We start from the raw sequence: 17628 nt of genomic DNA on the forward strand, positions 1-17628 counted from the left end.
ACGCCTCCTAGACATCTGGGTCTGCTTCTGTTGGCTGTTTGAGCGGGCGCCCGGTGGGCTCAGCTTGGTATAATTATGAATTGGTTGGTTGGTTGCACAACTCTTATTTCCATTGAAAATGGACGTCCTCTTCCCTGACGCCAGCACGCGTGCCTGTGATGTGATAACAACTTTATTATTCCACCAGACAAGGAGGCCCCCTAGTCCCCGCCCCCGGCACGCAAGCCTAAGGGACGGGAGCCGGGACCTCCGCGATCAGAAGCGGGAAAAGAGGTCTTGGTTCTTCGCGGCTTCTTCCGCAAGGCGGATGGCTTGTTGCTGTGAAGCAGGAACCTCGCTACGCAGCAGAGCTTCCCAGGCTTCTCTGCAATTTATATTTGTTTCAGCCCCTGGGGAGCTAGCACATTCCCAGATTATGTGGTCGAGGGTCCCCCTCTCCCCACAGTGCTTGCACTTATCACTTTTACTATATTCCATCTGGACATAATATACCCAGACCGGGTTTGCGAAGTTCCCAGCTTATAGCCACCGCCATGCGGCTGCCTCTCTATTGCTTAGGCTTTTATCCGGTGGTGGCACCAGTCTCCTGCTTAACCTGTAATTTTCGAGAATCTCAGCATAATTTTGCAGACGCTCGGCCATGTTCCGGCAGTCGGCTGGCTCCACAGTTACCCGGAAGTAGAGAGCTCGGGCTAACTCGTGTGCCGCTTCGTTGCCAGAAACGGACGCGTGTGCAGGTGTCCAAATTAGGCTAATTTTCCTGTTTAGTCGTCTATTAGACAGAATCCTTGCCGCTTCCACGAGACCCTTCCCTTTCCCGAATTCCAGATGGCTGTTTTGCTATCGCTAATTATGAATTTGGCTTCCGTCCCGACGCAAGCGAGCGCTATTGAGACTTCTTCAGCCGTTTCCGTGTTGTGGCTTCTAATGGTAGCGACCAATACCGGGGAACCTCGGCCGTCGACAACCGAGGCGACTGCCGCCCCCGTTTTGCCAGTTGGCGCGTTCACGTACGCAACCGATTTGCTGTCCATCGAATCGAAACGTCAATTTAGTGATTCTGCTCTTTTCTCCCTCCTCTCTATGTTGAATATGGGATGCATGTTACGAGGGAGGGGTGGAATGATTAGATTTTCTCTACAGTCCTGCAGGATGCTCGATTTTTCTCATAGTCCCGTATCTGTCTGCAGGCCTACCATTTCGAGTATATTTCTGCCCATGGTCTTTCAACTTAACCTTTTCAGCTGCGAAATTCTGACAGCCTCCGCTATTTCGTCCCAGCTATTGTGCACTCCCAATGAAAGGAGCTTCTCTGTGGATGTGGTAACTGATAAGCCCAGGGCCCAGGGTTACACCACTCTGAAACCGCTGGGCACCGCTTAGCCGCACAATTCAACACTGAGCGTCGTCTTCGTTCACACACCCAGACACTTCTTTCTTCACTTGCTGAATGCCAGCATGGTACACCACATAGCATTATCCTCGCCGCAGAAGCACAGTCCCGGTGCGTTCTAGGTAAAAGAAGCAGGGCGTGAATAATACGGTTTGAGTCGTGTCACATGCACAATGTCGGAAGCTTGTGATGCAGAAGACTTCGGGTTCAAAGGTTCGATTTCATATGTGACGTCGGTGACTCGACGCAAGATACGGTAGGGGCCTGTGTAGCGTGGTAGAAGTTTTTCGCTCAAGCCCACCCGGCGTGATGGGAGCCAGAGCAGAACGAGAGAGTCTGGGGCGTAGTGCACATCGCGATGGCGACTGTTATAATGGGATTGCTGGGAGCCTCGGGAGGCAAAGAGCCTGTCGCGTGCAATGTGGCGAGCATCATTAGCGCGGGAGATGGTATCCCGAGCGTCAGTACTAGTGGCGGCATCAGTAGTGGGTAGCGATGTATCAAGGGAGAGTAATGGGTGTCGGCCAAAGAGCAGACAAAATGGGCCAGCGGTATCGTGACGAGAAGAGTTATAGGCAAATGTTACAAACGGTAGATTAATGTCCCAATCCCGATGGTCGCCGGAGACATACATTGATAGCTTATCTGCGAGCGTCCGGTTGAGGCGTTCTGTGAGGCCGTTGGTCTGAGGATGATAGGCGATGGTAAATTTCTGGCGGACGGTGCACACACGAAGTAGCTCGTCAACCACTCTGGAGAGGAAGCAGCGACCACGATCCGTGAGTAGTTCACAAGGGGCACCGTGCTGTAGTAACCCGTCGTGGAGGAGGAAATCAGCGACGTCTGTAGCGCAGCTGGTTAATGGCATAACGCGTAGCATAGTCGGTCTCTACGTCGATCCATATGTTGCCCGACGCACAGACCGGGAAGAGTCCAAGCAAATCAACATCAACACGGAAAAACAGGTCAGTCGGGATGGATATTTGCTGTAGGTGTCCTGATGGCAGTGCGGATGTTTTTTTCTGACGCTGGCACAGCTCAAATGCGGCTACATAATGTTGAACTGAGCGATAGAGGCCCGGCCAGTAAAAACGTCGGCGCACACTGTCATACGTGCAGGACACGGCAAGATGTCCAGCGGTGGGAGCATCATGAAATTGTTCCAGGATGGTGGAGCGCAGGTGTTTCGGAACGACGAGCAATAGCTCAGCGCCATCAGGTCGCATATTGTGGCGGTATAATACGTCTCCTTGGATTACGAACATGCCAATGGCTTGCGTGGCGAATCCCTTTAGCTTTTTGATTGTCCCATCATTATATCCATTCTCCTAATGAATAGTCCTAAGATTTGCTTTTATCTACCTTTGGAACTAGTTTCTCTCTACTTTAATGTCAAATTCCGAGCTACACCTGCATCGGAGTGATTTTATGTTATAGATGAATAATTCTTGAATCGCCTTGTTACGTCATGACCTGTCGTGGCGATACATCGCGCGCCCCTTGTCGAACACAAGCAGCATTTCATTGAACACATCAAAGTTCACTGGCGTTCTATAATTCGTCTACAGGAATGGAGAGGCGCAGTATCTGTAACTCGCGGAATCCCGCTATCATTTTCCCTGTAGACAAGGTTAATTATGACGAGCCTTTCACGATCCGGGGCGTGGCGCAGTGGTGAAGCGCTGGTGAAGCCTGGGGATCAAAAGTGTGGCGTTTTGATTTCCCGGAAGAAGACAAGGCTTATAATTGTATTTTTAACTCTCGCTCTCGAAACGCGGACACATTTGCCGACACAACTGCTAACGACAGTATGAGGCACTAAAGGCTTTCGCATTAAAATATGGTACTAGACTGCGCAATATCATGCAAAACTGAGGTATGGCTCGTCGAACTCTTTTCAGCCATATTTAAACCACTGCCATTTTTTTTTCGGTACACCATGATGCTGGCATGAATTGAACGCTTTCTTTTTCAGATCTTACATTACAATTTCAATATTGCGATTTTATCGAATAAAAAGTGTTGCTCATGAGCATGACCTAATAAGTATATTCCGCTTGGGAAAGTTACTCGTTCCTTTTTTTATATAAGCGACCCCAGGCAAGCCCCTCGTACAGGACAAGAAAGAAATTTTTGCTTCCTGGCCAATTTTGCTAAGTATAACAGTAGCTAAAACCAGGTTTCTTTTTCGTTACTGTTATTTCTAAACACGCCTGTTTGGAATTCAAAACGGAGAGTTGAGCCTTGTTATCTTGTTCCCCACAAAATGTTGCCTCTGAAAACTTCAGGTTTATGTCTGCGCAGTACGAAAATAGTTTTTGCTAAATAACCGATTCGATCCAGAAATGCCAAGCCAGAAACTAGTATATTCTAGGCATTACACTTATCATTTTGGACACAACGCACGTGAACGGGACTAAAGATACAAGTTTCACAAAAACAAGCGCTATAGTTACCTGTGCGTGTTTCAGTATTGACGGGGTAGAATTGCATTATTCGTTGCCAAGCCACGAAGCTTGCGGTGTTCTCGTTTCTGTCTTGTGCTTAAGTTTGCGCTGTTTTTTTTTTAAATTCATTATGAACCACACTATGAACTGATGAAAACTGCCAGGATGTGTATAACTCATAACAATGATGAACGTTCTTTTATGGACAAATGCGTTTCAGTGAAAAGTTTTCTGGAAATACTGACCATTTATTTATCGGCCACAATAGCTGTTTCGGAGGGAAAGTCGCTTGTTCAAGCATCAGGAGTGTGCATAGACTCCAATCGCATGGCCTCGTTGAGACGCACATACCATTACAGAATCAGCGCACAGCCACGTCACCTAGCCCCGCCGGGGTGGTGCAGTGGTAAGACGCCCGACTACTGTACCGGAGTTCCCGGGTTCGAACCCGACCACGGCGGCTGCGTTTCGATGGAGGCGAAACGAAGAGGCGTCGTGTGCTGTGCGATGTCAGCGCACGTTAAAGATCCCCAGGTGGTCGAAATTACTCCGTAGCCCTCCACTACGGCTCCTCTTTCTCTCTTTCCACTTTCATTCCCACCTTCCTCCCTTCCCTTACGGCGCGGTTCGGGTGTCCACAGAGCAAGTGTGACAGTTACTGCGCCTTTCCCTTCCTGTGAACCAATTTAACTTTTAACGTCACCTAGTTCACAAGTATAGTCCGCTAGAGGCATGGAGGTTATCTTTGGCTCACAACGCCTTTAGCGCCATCGCATTAAGAAAAGCAAAAAAGTTCTTTTTCACTAATGGATAATTTCTAAGTGGCTACCGTTCACATCGTACTGCAAGCACCTCAATTCAGTGGACGCCAAATGGTCGGCGACATGGAGTTAACATGCCTTCGTGACGTCACCGATCAACAGCTGCCATATCAGCAAGCTGTCTCGGAAATGGCGCAAAAATATTTCGTTTTAAAAATATCTGCGGCATCAAATAAATGAGGTCAGATTTGTAGAAATTGCAATTTTAAATACATGTGCAGTAAACTGCAGTAGTGGTTTAGTTCAAATATTATCTCTCAGCACCACTTTAAGTGTCCTCCAAATTCTTCTGCCGCTCTTTTAACGGCTTATCAATGCCTGAGAAGATAACTTGGCTTTTGAAGACGTACCATTATCGCGAAGACATTCGTTTCCATTCTTTCTTTAAAGAAATCTGGTCATAGTTTAAAATATATATGGAGTTAACCAAGAACATAGTCACTACATACGAGCTACCTTTATTTTGAAGAGAGTGCAGGGAGTGCTACAAGGCCTGCACTACTTGAACGGAAACAATATGTTCACATAACATCCTACGGCTGCGCGCTCTGAAGGCAGATAGTTAATGGTACACGTTTCAATTTACACTGTAAAAAATGTGTTTGAAATTACAGGTATGTATAAAAATATTTCTGTACTAGTACAAAGAATATCTGTTCTACTTCAATGACCGAAATACGTTCACGAAAAAAAAAAACTGATTTTCTGTTTTCCAGTCCAAACCTCGATTGGAAGGCAAACAATTCAATATATTTTTGGCGTTTGCTTTATTTTCTACCGCAAACTGATTTTTACTTAAATAGTGGGTAAATTGTAAATAGAAAGCGCAATGGCATCGCAACCCCGAAGACGCTGTCCGATGATCGGCTGTGTAACAATTTCGATTCGAAAAAGGATAACTAGTGGCGCCATATTGAGGTCCGTCCTTGGTTGACTTCCTGCTACACTGGTATCTGTTAGGCATTTTTCTACTTACCTCTTTTCGGGGGCTAGACGATGGCTGTTACGAGGTCAACCTTATGAGTGCCATCGAGTATTGCCAGCGCCGAGAGATATTCGTGAGGGTAGTTGGCCAGGAGTTCGCCTTGAAATAGTGTTCATTGAAGAAATTGGCGGCTAACGCAATTTTATTGTTATTGCAGGCAGAAAACATGAAATGAAAGACGAGTAAAAAAAAGATATATTTGGATCATTATTTTCTCTGTGACATAAAAAAAAGAGAAAACGCCGTAGAACAGAACTTTTTGTCAATTTACAAAAATGTTCTATCAGTTGTAAACAGAAAAAAAAAAATCACAGAAAACTTAAAAAAAGAAAACAGCAGAACAGACAATTTCTGGCAAGACAGCTGGCAAAAATTTTTTGTATTTTTCAAGAAAACTTTTTTACAGTGTAAGATATAAAGCAGACCTTAGCACGGTGACATCGAAGGCGGAGTAAATAGAACAAGTGTGAAAAGAGCGTGACCTCCCTCTTGGTATCCTCACGAAGCCTGATTGATTTATAGTAAGGGAAAGGCGCGGTAACAGTTCACTTGTTTTTCTGTGGACACCGCAACCGGGCCGTAAGGGAAGGGAGGAAGGTGGGAGTGAAAGTGGAAAGAGAGAAAGAGGAGCCGTAGAGGAGGGCTACGGAGTAATTTCGACCACCTGGGGATCTTTAACGTGCATCGCACAGCACACGGACGCCTCTTCGTTTCGCCTCCATCGAAACGCAGCCGCCGAGGTCGGGTTCGAACCCGGGTGCTCCGGCACAGTAGTTGGGCGTCTTACCACTGCACCACCCCGGCGGGGCGCACGAAGCCTGACGTCTTCCATATTGCACTGCCGCCACTCGCGTTCGACAATCTAATTTAATTGCCCATCATTTACAACCACAGTGATATTCTAGGCTTCTAACCTTCCTTCTGCTGCTGCGCTATAGAGGTGCTCACTATTGTCCCATTGTGCTACCTTCAGTTTTCACTACTCATCATTACCATATATAGCTTAGAGGGCGTGTACTAGCAGAGGCGAGTTTAAAGATGTTGGAATGTTGGCATATTCAGGTAGATCATACCACTTGGTGGCAGTACCGAGGGAATAACTCGCAGTTTTACCAGGAATTTATACCCTAAATTGATCGGGAAAGTCAGATTTCAGCAGGTGCTGGCGGCGTACTCTGTCCTTTCATTGCTACTAACATATCTGTTTGGAGCGTCTGCAACGAATATACTACGTTTCATGGCTATGCCACGGTGTCATATACAGATGTATTCGCTTTCACATCAACTTAAGGCAGCGTACTTCTCTTTCAATACATTACTGCTAATTTTACTCTTTTTTTTTTAATATGTTCAAAACAGAAAACCAGACAACCAAAGACAAGACGCTGACATACGTGTACCGGTGCTTCTATCTGCATAGTTACTATTGGTAAAAGCGGCGTCTGGTATCTGCGGTGGATGTCAGTGAGTTTATTAATTTTATTCTATTTAAAATAAAGCTGTTTTAGCTTTCTCATTTATATTATTCAGAGGATCTGTGTATATTAGGTAACGACGTTTCGAACGTGACTTAAGCGACGCGGTAGCCGTTGTGTTCTTAGAGCTGTATAGAGTTAATATACTAACTTCCATAACGTCAGTGTTTGCAGTCGCGGACTACCAGTGAGAACACGAGACTACCATATCGAAAAATTAAGTTTGAATGATTCTGCCGTATTTCTCAGCTTCACAGCCTTATATCCGTTAACTTGGAGATGGAGCTTCCCAATGAAGTAAGAAAGAATGGTTGAAAAAATGAATACATTGTCCCTTTAAAGTTTAGCAAACTAGTCTTCTATTCCTCCCAATGGCTGTGTTCTTATACTTACAGTGCCAGTACTCGTTTGCGAACGTTATTTAACCCTTAAGCGCCCACAGGGAATATATTTCCCACTTCATTCAAACGCTTCCTATTGCTGAAGCAATCTTCTTTTCCTTAAAATACTGTGGCGCCATCTAGTGTAACACCATAGGAACATAACAAAAAAAAAAATTATCGTTTTCTCTGCAACCCGCTAAGTGCCACTGCAGGTTTTTCGCAACTTCGCGCCTTTTTTTCTCGTTCCGAGTGCTCTTACGCGCGTGGATCGCCACAGGGAAAACAAGTCACGGATGCTGGGTTTCTTGCGTCACTAAAGTAAGTAAATTATATGCAATCGATAGGTTGAAGTCTCCTCGAATGTATGATAGTGTTTCAAAGCGTTGTCCTAGCTGTCATGTGAAAAAAATAGGGTGTCACTCAGACCTGTCATATGGGAACATATTTCCCTACGGGCTTTTTGCGGAATTTCAAGCGTGTTTGCCCATCTTTTTTTCTGCCTCCAGATGGCCGGACGTCTGACTGCTGAAGAGGCTTTAGATCTGTTTTTTTTTTCACTTCCTGATGACGTCGATCGCTCAACGGATAGTGAAGAAGATGATGATGTTGATGAGCCAGCAGCAGTTGTTACCCGCTCGAAAGATGAAGAGGACAGCTTGGCGCCTTGCATAAACTCATCAGATGCCCACTCCAGCAGCGACAGTGTTGCAGAACAGGAGAGTGATGACGAAGACTGGGGAATACGCTCTCTTCCGCAAGAAAAAAGCATTCCAAAGTTTTCTTCCCTACCACCAGCTTCATCAAAGCTCCCTGAGAACTTCACATCTTTGCGGATTTTTGATGCACTGTTCGGTGAAGCTGTGGAAGTACTCGTGCGTGAAACTAACTTGTTTCCAAAACAAGCGAAGTTGAAAGGGTGGCAAGACACTACAAACGAAGAGATGCGTGCGCTCCTAGGTGTGATTATAAAGATGGGCTTCCACAAGCTCGAGAACAGAAGAGATTACTGGTGCACCGACAGCGACCTGACCGTACCTTCTATAAATTGCATCATGCCAAGATCCCGGTTTTTTATTCCTTTGCGGGCTCTTCATGCCAATGACAACGCAACTTCAGTGCCAAAAGGTGAGCCAGGGCATGACCCATTGCACAAGATCCGGCTACTTATGACCTCAGTAATGAGGAAATTTGACGACTGCTACGAACCATCTGCCTGCTACTCAATCGACGAGAGCATGGTTCGTTTCAAGGGAAGGAAGTCCTTCAAGCAGTATATGCCTCTGAAACCGATCAAGCGCGGCTTCAAAGTCTGGGTGCGCGCAGATGCCACTACTGGTTTTGTGATCCAGTTTGATGTTTACACTGGAAAAGAGAGCGATGGCAGCGGGTTAGGCACGCGTGTGGTGAAGAAATTCACTGAGGGACTTGAAAAAACCGAGTGCCTAGTGATGTTCGACAACTTCTTTTCTTCACCAGAACTGCTACAAAACCTGTTTGAAGAAGGCATATATTCAGTTGCCACTGTGCGACAGCAAAGGAAAGGGCTTCCCGACACCCTCAAGAACAAAAAGAAGATGAAAGAAGGGGACCATACCTACCGTGTAAAGGGGAATGTCGCAGCTCTGCAGTGGCAGGACAAGAGGCTTGTGAATGTACTCACGACTGCCCACAATCCCTCGCACACAGTCACAGTTTCCAAGAAAGCGAAGGACGGCTCTAAAATTGACATCCAATGTCCTCTGGCTGTTATCGAGTACACAAAGTACATGCGCGGTGTAGACCGCTTTGACCAGCTTAGGGAGTATTACACTGTTAGCAGAAAGTCTCGAAAGTGGTGGATGCGCCTGTTTTATTTCATTTTGGACTGCGCTCTTGTAAACAGCTATGTGCTGTACCGACTTTCAAACGTTGGCTGCGATGACCACTTACGCTTCCTGATAAGGCTGTCAAGGCAGCTTGTGAATGGTTACAGTAGCAGGAAAAGATCAGCTGCCCTTGCTCCACGACGACCTTCTATCAAGAAGACAGAAAAAAATCTTTGCGTGCCAGATGAAACTCGCTTTGCAGCCACACCCCACTTCCCGGAGGTGGCAACTTCATACAAGCGCTGCAGATGCTGTTCAACTGCCAAGAATGATAAGAGGTCAAGGATCATCTGTTCAGTATGCAAGGTTCACCTCTGCATTGTTCCCTGCTTCATGAAGTTTCACCAGAAGTAGGTCAGCGCTCAAAGCCCATTGGGAAGAATATTCCCACACCTGTGTTTCCGCCGCTTATAAGCTGATGCGTTTTTTTTTTTTGTTGAAAATGTGTTCACAGATTAATAAAGAGCGTTTTTGAAACATTTCACCGATTTTTTCATAGTAGAAGCACTATGGGCTTTTAAGGTTGCCCTGAAAACGGTCACATGCACGGTCTCTCCTTTATTTGGTATGTCCCGCTTCCCCTTCGAGGCAGTGTAGCTCAAGCCGTAGATGGAGAACGGCTTGATTCTTTTCGTCGTTGGTATGGTTTTCAGGAACAGCCAGGCTCCCAGATGAAGAGTGCACCCAGCGAAAAAGAGGGAGCTGTCGGCGCACAGCGACGTGGGAGCCCATTTTGGGTCATGGCAATTTTCTTCGTTGTCGGTGCACTCCCTGGAATGATTGCGACAACAGTGGTCGCCTCGTACCTGCTCTCCCAGGAGCAGCCAGTGCAGACAAAGATTACGGACACTACCTTGGTGAGCCGAAGCACCTAAGTCAAACCCAGCGCTATATAATATGTGTCACTTAATGTTAATTCAATCATAAAAAAGCGTCACACAGCAGTCCAGTGAAACCAGAAACGTATTTATCCTGCGATGGAGTGCTCCTGAGAGTAATATTTTAAAAATCTTTATTATAGGCTGTAAGCTTAGATATTGACAGCACAGTATTCTCAATATTCACATAAGAGCCAAGTGTTGTTCCTTAATTAGCAGAGGTGGTTACGTAACCATCGATATGAATTTTTGCACCAACAAATGTCCTACATGGTCTCTTTTTTCACACTTAAACAAAGCCCGCAAAATTCATATAAAACACGTAAATGCACTCTTCTGCCACCGAATTGTAGTGCTGCCAAACTTTCTTTAATTAGAGAGGCGTGGGTGCTCGCCGCCTCGAAGATTTCACAGAGTTTTCGCATTGACAACACTTAGCGATCACTGTGGAAAGTGCATTGAGAGATGTCGAAAGTGCAGGATGGGGTTTATTAGAGGTACTGGGCGATCTAGAAGGCCGTCAGGAACAGTCAACGTACGCGTAAGTCCAGAGCACACACCGATAGCGATGTCACTGGTGACAGCGCACAAAAGCTATTCCTTCGTCTTCGAATGAACATCTTCCTCTTTACAAGGGCCCTTGGGACGAAGAGGAGCCACCCTGGCGACTAACGGTGTAGGCAAAATGGCAGAGGTCGTAATATTGTTTAAGGCGCTGGATGTGGACAGTTTCAAGGCCGCGTAGACGGAGATCAGGTGAGGGCATCAGCAGTTCTACAATTTAATTTTTTTTTCAAGGAACTTCATTGACAAAACCAAATAGGTACAAACACTGTTTGGACTGATAGCTCAGTAGGCTAGTGGCCGGTCCAAATACAAATATTACCATCAGATTCAGAGGATCAAGGATTGAAAGGAACAATAATGATATAAACGCAACATTACTGCTACAACTGCATACATATGCAAGAATACAACAAAGTGCAAGTAAAATAAAATACCCACATAATTATGAGTACCAAATAAAATCGAAAAGCATATTAGTACTACTATGAAGAAAAGGAGCATTAGAAAGAATATGGTTACAAAGTACAATAAAGAGCAAGTGAAGTACACGATACACTCACAAAAATTAATGCGCACACGTAATAGCATGTGCGCAACAATAAATAACAATGTAAAGCATGTTTCAAAAACTAGGCAACATATGTGAATTTCACTAAGAAAGAAATTTAGGCAGAATTTTATTAGACTGGTAATACAGTTTACATGTCAATTTAAAATTTCTGGCTGCTTTTACCTCGATCGCAATTCATTCCATATTTTAACACATTGAACTCCATCAGTCGCTCGCCATATACGTTTCTACATTTGGGGAGGTTAAAATTACAGTTAGATGCCTGCCTAGTATTACGTGAAGGCTGGACAAATAGGCTTAATGGAAGGAGGGAGTTAGTGATGATTATGTTGTTGATCACAATCGCAACTTTGTAGTTACGTAAGGTTAGGTACGATAGTATATTGTTGGCAAAAAAAAATGTCAAAAATCAAAAATTGAGAGGAGAGATACGCTCCAGGACACGGTAGGGGCCGTGATACTTGGAAATAAATTTATAAGATAGTCCGGGAGTCCCTGATGGAATCCACAGCCACACAAGACTGCCAGAAGAGAATTGCGGTGTCGTCTGATGGTCTTCGAATGAACATCTTCCTCTTTACAAAAACATTAGCGTTGGAACGACGTTGGGGGCTACTAGTCGACGCCTTTATACATTACAACCATTTTTTTCTCATTACCCGTGACTCCCGTGGCTCATGAATTACATGGCTCAACACTCCCATATTTATGCATGGCTAATGGCTCCTTGATGATCAGCACTTCATTGTACCATTACTCACAACCCTCATCTGGTCATTGATTAATCACGTCATTTGAGAATGACGTCACAAGGAAACCAAATTCCGGTTAAACATTTTGCATACAGTTCCTGCGTCAACATAGCCTACAAATTATTTCGCATTAAAACTTAAGGAAGCGAAAAAAAAAAGTTACGCAATTTTATACACCGGTGGTCAAGTTCTGAAGTAGTCGGGTGAAAGGGCGATCAGAGTCAACATGATGACGCGCACTACGTAATAGTCTCCTACTCTCCTGTGCTATCGTAGACGAAAGGAGCACCATTCCAACCTAATTGGAACCGTATTGTTCGTTGTACTCATTTTTCTCCTGGCGCTACTAACCGGTCTCTGGGCAATGAGGCACAGGCTAGACAAGATAGGGAGAACGAGACCGTTTTTTTCCAATACAATACCATAGGGAGTGTATTGTTCGTTGACTGGGCTAGGAGGGCGCAGGTGTGAAGGGGGAAGCTGTATGGCGGCGGGTTGCAGGGTAAATATTACGTTTAGCTAAGGAGACCCCCTCCCGAGGCAAAATGTCCCTAGTCAAGGGAGCAAAGGTTCGTTTCCTTCCCTTGCCGACCCCGACTATGAGAGCCTGCTGCTCCCCCTCCCGAAGCTCGGTGAATTGGTAGCGCCAGGTACAAAAAGCAGCCAAGTCAGCAATATGGCGGCAATCATGTTGGAAAGATTCAAAATGATGCAGTGCACGTGATCCTCTTTTTGCCAGGTCGACCTTGCAGTTTCTGTAGTTCATCAGACTGCTTGTGAAACGTGGTCTCCGCTTTCTTAATTTGCACCGCATTGCAGCGCGTCGAGCTAAGTGTTAGTGCGTAGGTTTCGTTTTTCAAAACTCGGCTCGAAGCACTGCAATATCATTGCGTATGAGCGCAGTCAGATGGCAATTTTTTAAACATATTTCTTGGACTTTCTTTAAATGCCTAAAAACATGGGTTGTGGGGTTTAACGTCCCAAAGCAACTCAGGCTATGAGAGACGCCGTAGTGGAGGACTCCAGAAATTGCAACCACCTGGGGTTCTTTAACGCGCACAGACATCGTACAGCACACAGGCTTTTCGTCTCCATCGAAAAGCTACCGCCGAGGCCTGGATTCGATCCCGCATCTTTGGGAACAGTAGTCGAGCGCCGTAACCACTGCGCCAACCCGGCGGGGTTAATGCCCGAAAAGAATTAGCTCGTATTCTAGTGGAGACAAACTGGTTCGTTTGTTAGTTAACCACCTCAGCAACATGATGAAAAACGATTGGTCATGAATTAAACGTGACCTGCCTTGCTTAATTCATGCTGTTTAATTACTTATTTATGCAAAATATAGCACTACTCGCACGCGCACTCCGGGCAGGAAATAGTTACGTAATGATCAGACACGTGATTCGACAACATTTTGAAAGCAATTGGATTTAGTCTTGATAATTGCATGATGATTTAACCTACTGAATGCTTTTTTACTGCTTGACACACACTACAGCATTTTGTCAAATGTTGTGGTTGGAAGGTTGGTGGCCACTAAGGTGGAGTAGTGGCGTGAAGGACTTGTGGAAGGAGAAGTAGGTGGTGCTTTCCGCCTTCGTGCTCGCCGCTGCTCGCTACTCTAGTCTATATTAGGCAGAGAATATAGTGATGCGCACTATGGACGTCACCGTGTGCCAGCGCCGGCGCGCAGCTCCCTCGTCACAATTTAAAGTGTTAAAATATGGCGCGCTACAAGGCTAAGTGGGGTCAAATATCTGGAATTAGTAAAATATTAATGCCTACTTCTGAGGGCAAGGCACTATTCTATAATTGTCTGCATTCAACCTGGTGCCAACCAGGAGTAGTAAAAGAAAAGGTAACTAATGAACATTGCTCCTTGGGAGCCTGCCAACACTTTTTTTTCTCCAAAACAATCTCGTTACCTCGAAAAGAGTATATTTAAAAATTAGTGGCAGGCATCCTTGCAACACCTGTTATGCATGTCATAACGATACCCTTCTTTCCCTACCCATGTCTGCTGGACTCAACTGTTTTCCCCGCAGGGGGTACCTGTTAAAGCAGGTGTTTGCGTGTACTGTGCGACACCACGGACCCCAGCACCCACGCTTAGCCGTGCGTGGCATCGCCGTGTCCGGGGAAAAGGGGATCCTGGTGGTTGAGCCGATGCCGAGAGTTCGGACCTTTAAGGCCCCTCGGCGGAGGCAACACACCACTTTGGCCCCAGCTTCACGTAGACGGCACCTCCGGGCTGACCCACCCGGGGGAAATCGGCAGTCGTCTTTTCCTGTCCTCCCCTCCATCTTTCACTTTCCTATCTCCTTTCCTACAACTGTCCTGTCCTCTCCTCTCTTCTTGGTTTTTCTTTTTCCAGGCGGCTAGGGTTAACCTTGTGTGGCGTACCACCCTGAGTACCGCCATATTTGGTTATAGCTGGGGTGTACAGCTGGCATGGACTGGACTTGGTTGCAAGTTCCTGTCCTGCCCCCTTGTTGGGCTCCATGGTGGGCGGCTGGCACCTTGGCCGAACAACACACATATTACATGGCTTCTTCTACTGTAAAAACTGATCGCCTAAACAAAAAAAGGCGCACCGAAGAAATTGCAGAATTCCTGCAAAAACCTAAAAGCTTCCCCAAATATCACGTCGTGCACTCCGAAGTTGAAGGAAAGCCGGCCCGAACTTTGTCCCCATTTCTAGTGTCAAAATGTTTCTCAGCTGTCCTTGGTCCGAAATACAGTCACAAAAATAGCAAACGGAGACCTACTGCTTGAATTAAACGACGAAACAAGTATGCAAAGCTTCCAAACCTCCACTGCATTGGGGATGTCAATGTGACCATCACCGCCCATAGATCTTTGAACACCGTGCGTGGTGTAATATCCAATAATGACTTTCTCCACATAAGCGAGCAAGAAATGCTAGAAGGTCTTGCAGAACAAAATGTTGTAAATGTGCACAGGATAACAATCCGAAGAGATGATAAAGAGATACCTACTAAACATCTCATTCTCACATTCAGCTCAAGCGTACTGCCAGAAAAGATCGAAGTAGGATACCTGAAAGTTGAAGTCCGACATTATATACCGAACCCCCGAAGATGTTTTAACTGCCAGCGATACGGCCATGGATCACAAAGTTGTCGCAGTCGCAAAACATGCGCAAAATGTGCTTCGAAAGAACACCAGTCTGAAAACTGTGATGCCTCATCGCCACACTGCGTGAACTGCGAGGGGGATCATCCTGCCTATTCTAGATCATGCCCAAGTTGGAAGAAAGAAAAAGAGATCATCACTATCAAAACAAAAGAGAACATTTCATTTACAGAGGCCAGAAAACGACTTGCACAAACTAATCTTTTTCTATTCACTGGAAAACCAGACTATGCGGTTGTAGCGTCCAAGGGCGAGGCACTACACCGCAATCAGGCGTCTGCCAAGGTGTCTTCGGAACCTGAGGCAGGGCCATCCTGCTCGCCCCAGGCAGAAGCAGCAAAGGCTGCTCTGCCAGTTCCAAAAGAGGGCTTGCCGACCACGGAGTCGGGAGCCCGCAAGGTTTCCCCTACCAGAGGGAGACCTAAGAATCGGTCGTCCGTGCCTTCACCACGGACCTCCAGCGCCTCGGGTGAGGCGATGGACTTCTCCCCCAGCACTTCTGGGCTGCAGGGGAGGAGGCACTCACTTGAAAAAAAGGGAAAACCACGTATAACCCCTCCTGAAGTAAAGTAACTTTTCTTAATCCCCAACATATAATGGCTTACATAGTACAGTGGAATTGTAGAGGTTTATTGAGAAATTACGCAGACATTACAGATATCCTCACAACCATGACACCCACAGCTGTGTGTCTTCAAGAAACAAACCTTGGGCCTCAGCACACAAATATTTTTAAAAAGTTCAAAACTTTCCGAAAAGATCGAACGCATGCTGGTAGGCTGTCAGGAGGAGTCGCCATAATACTACAACCTGATGTCCCTGCCAGACAAATACCACTCAAAACAAACCTTGAAGCAGTGGCCGTAACCATCATAAGCCACAAAACGATAACAATATGTTCCCTCTACATACCACCACAACTCTCAATTACACTACATGAATTAGAAGACTTGACTGAGCAGTTGACAGAACCATTTTTGATTGTTGGGGATTTAAATGGGCACTCCCACTTCTGGGGGAGTAACCATACTGATACCAGAGGACAGATCTTAGAAGACTTTATACTTTCAAATAATATATGCCTTTTAAACACCGGGAAGCCGACGTATTGTTGCCCCAGCTCTGGAAAAAATGAGCTGCATTGATTTAGCCTTCACATCTCTATCACTTTTTAATGATTTTAATTGGGATGTTTTAAATGACCCTCTGGGAAGCGATCACTTACCGACAGTTTTAAAGTTATCATCATCCACACCCATCATCCCATCGAGGCCACGGCGCTGGAAACTCCACCTCGCCGATTGGTCGGTTTTTAGAACGAACGCTGCGCTAGAAAAAGTATATTCTGAAGATTTAAGCGTAGAAGAAATAAATGAAAGGTTTATCGCGTGCATAATTTCAGCAGCACTATTATCCATTCCATAAACGTCACAACACGCAAGAAAAAAACACAAAGTATGGTGGACAGAGGCATGCAAATTAGCCAAAAAAGAACAAAACAAAGCATGGGGCATCCTCCGCAGATATCCGACACATGAGAACCTGATTAACTACAAGAAAGCCAAAGCCAGAGCGCGGTATGTCCGGAGAAACGCGGAGAAAACTTCGTGGCAAAAATATGTGTCCTCAATAAACAGCTCGTTGCCCTCCAAAAAAATGTGGGAGCAGGTCCGAAAATTTACAGGAGATTTCACCCCTTATACATATCCTATGCTGACACCACCCGGAACACAAACAACATTAGAAGAACAAGCGAACATTTTAGCCGAACACTTTGCCAATGTGTCAAGCTCATCTAACTACACTCGCACATTTCAAAAGCATATAACAACAGCAGAAAAGCAAAAGCTTCCCCTTCGGACAGGTGTAAATGACGACTACAATACACTTATAACAATACATGAATTAAACAGAGTCTTATCTTCTGGCAAAAAAACAGCACCGGGACTTGACAATGTACACTATCAAATGCTCGCCCATCTCTCACAAGCCGCTGTAGAAGCATTGATGAATTTTTTTAATAAAATATGGACGACTGGCAAGATACCAGAAGCTTGCAAAAAAGCCATAATAGTACCCTTTTTGAAATCAGGCAAACCCCCCACATGTCCTAGCAGTTACAGACCAATAGCCCTAACCAGCTGCATTGCGAAAACTTTTGAAAGCATCGTAAACATCAGACTAACCTTTTTTCTTGAATCCCGGCATCTTCTCTATATACATCAATGCGGCTTCAAAAAGGCATCATCAACAACCGATCACCTTGTCCGCCTCGAGAACACAATCCGGGAGGCGTTCAGCCACAGGCAGCACTGTGTCGGGGTCTTCTTCGACC

The 17628-nt window shown here is 45.6% G+C and overlaps 1 pseudogene; it reads right to left on the bottom strand.

The window, feature by feature from the left end:
• Positions 1-255: 255 nt before the first annotated feature.
• Positions 256-14640, bottom strand: LOC146196099 (uncharacterized; annotated as a pseudogene).
• Between the last annotated feature and the right edge of the window lie 2988 nt (positions 14641-17628).

The sequence above is a fragment of the Amblyomma maculatum genome, chromosome 3 (assembly GCF_055883805.1).
Source record: "Amblyomma maculatum isolate TAMU_Amacu chromosome 3, ASM5588380v1, whole genome shotgun sequence".
In the NCBI taxonomy this organism is placed as follows: domain Eukaryota; kingdom Metazoa; phylum Arthropoda; class Arachnida; order Ixodida; family Ixodidae; genus Amblyomma; species Amblyomma maculatum.